Here is a 2,558-nt window from a genome sequence, read left to right as displayed (position 1 = left end):
GTATTTAGAGGTGAAGCTTTATGATGCCTGTAATTTCCTTTGAAATAGTTCAGGAAAAATAAAATAGAAGAAGAATCAAATTCTGTAAAATGTTAAAAAAAAAGATATACAGCTGCTTTCTCTTAACTCAATGAGAAGAAATTTTTGTACTAATAGTGTTTGGACAGGATATCATGTCTGTTTCTTACACTATAAATAAAAATGTATTAATTATTGAAACTGTCCTGCTCATCAGTTTTGAAACTGTCTCATTGCTATTTGTTTCTCAACAAAATTAATTTTAAAATACTGTTCCATCCAACAGCATCAGAATACACATTCTTCTCAACTGCACATGGGACATTCTCTGAAATAGACCATCTCTTAGCACATAGAGCACATTTAAGTAAATGCAAAGGAATCAAAATTATCCCATGCATATTATATGACCATAGTCCAATAAAATGAATTTTTTTATAAAATAAAGACAAAAAACTACATGAACACATGCAAATTAAATAACACCCGCCTGAACAATCAGTGGGGCATAGATGAAATTAAGGAAAAAATTAAACAGTATGTACAACCAAACTAAAATGCAAATACAACTTACTGGAACCTGTGGGATGCAATCAAAGCAGTCTTATGAGGGAAATTTATAGTGGTAAATTTTCATATTAGGTAAATAGAATAGACCCAAGAAAGAACCTTATTTTGCACCTCAACCTCCTAAAAAAGGAAGAGCAAGAAAAGCGCAAATCCAAAGAAGGCAGGAAATTATAAAGATCACAGTAGAAATTAATACAATGAAGTTTTTTTAAACTTAAGAATCAGCATTGGTTCTTGAAAAAAATAAATAAAATTGATATACCCTTAATTAAACTTATCAAAAAAAAAAGGAATGAAAACAATTGAATAAAATCAAAAGCCTAGGTCCTGATCAATTCATAGCTGAATTCTACAAGAAATTTATAGAACATTCAATAAATTTCCTTAAATTTCCTTAAACTTTTCAATGAAATTGAAAGGGAAGAAATCTTCCCAAACTCATTCCTGGGGACAAGTATTACTCTGATACCAAAATCAGAGAAGCACCCAACCAAAAAAGAGAATTTCAGGCCAATCTCTCTAATGAACGTAGATGCAAAAATCCTCAATTAAATACCAGCAAACAAAATGCAGCAAATCATCAAGAAGATTATACATCATAACCAACTGGGATTCATCTGAGGAATAATGGGATAGTTCAACATATGCAAATCCATTAATGCAATCAATCAACAGAGCAAACACAAAAATCATATGATTATCTCAATAAATGCAGAAAAGGTTTTGACAAAGTCTAACATTTATTCATGATTTTTTTTAAAACCTGCAGAAAATTGGAAAGGAAAAGTGAAAATGTCATCATTTGTAAATGACATGATACTCTACAAAGAAGACCTCAAAAACTCCACCAGAAGACTTGCCGATTTACTAACCAAATCCAGCAGTATAGCATAATATAAAGTTAACAATCAAGAATCATTAGCATTTCTATATACAAACAATGACTGCACCAAGGGAAAAACTAGGAAATTCACACCTTTCACAATACCATCCAAAAAGAAAAAGAACAAAATACTTAGGGAATCAACCTAACAAAGAAAAGGATGTACACAATGAAAATTACAGTACTTTGATAGAGAGATCAAAGAGCATTTCAGAAAATTGAAAGATATTCCTTGCTTCTGGATAGGAAGAACCAACATTGTAAAAAAAAAAAAAAAAAAAAAAAAAACATATTCTGGGGGACAACCCACTCAGGACCCTTCCTGTTTCTGTCTCAGACAGGAACTTTCTTTTTTTTTTTTTAAGAACTTTCTTTCCCCCAATAAATACATTTAAAAAATAGCATATTCCCAAAATTGTTATACAGATTCATGCTATCCCAATTTAAAAACTATTAGTATACCTCAAGGACCTAGAGAAAGCATTGCCAAAGTTCATCTAGAACCAGAAAAGACCTAGAATAGCAAAAACAATCCTAGGCAACAAAAGAAAGGCAAGAGGCATCATAATTCCTGAGTGAAATTATACTACAAAGCTACTGTGCTAAAATCAGCATGATAATGAAAAAAACAGATGTGTGGATCAACTGAACAGATTAGAAGATGAAAACACAACCATAAACACACTCAGCAACCTCATCTTTGACAAAGATGCCATGCATGTTCATCGGAAGAAAGAAAGCCTCTTTAATAAATGGTGCTGAAAAGCTAGCTTTTCATATGTCAAAGGTTAAAATTAGACTCATGTCTATCACCATGCTCTAAATTATAGTCAAAATGAATCAAATATTTAAATATTAAAACAGAAACACTAGGGCTGGCCAATTAGCTCAGTGGACTAAAGCACCTGCAAGCAAGCACAGGGGCCAGGGGTTCAATGCCTGTCATGCCAGCCCTGCCCCCAGGGTGCACTGAGATGGCAATTGAGACTGGGCATGGTGGGTGTGCCTGTAATCCCAACTCTTGGGAGGCTGTAAACAGGTGGATCACTATGAGTCTGATCTAGTAGTGAGACCCTAAACACCCTGT

The sequence above is a fragment of the Octodon degus genome, unplaced genomic scaffold (assembly GCF_000260255.1).
Source record: "Octodon degus isolate 3935 unplaced genomic scaffold, OctDeg1.0 scaffold00183, whole genome shotgun sequence".
NCBI classification, from domain to species: Eukaryota; Metazoa; Chordata; class Mammalia; order Rodentia; family Octodontidae; genus Octodon; species Octodon degus.
Note: the sequence above shows the minus strand (reverse complement) of the source record.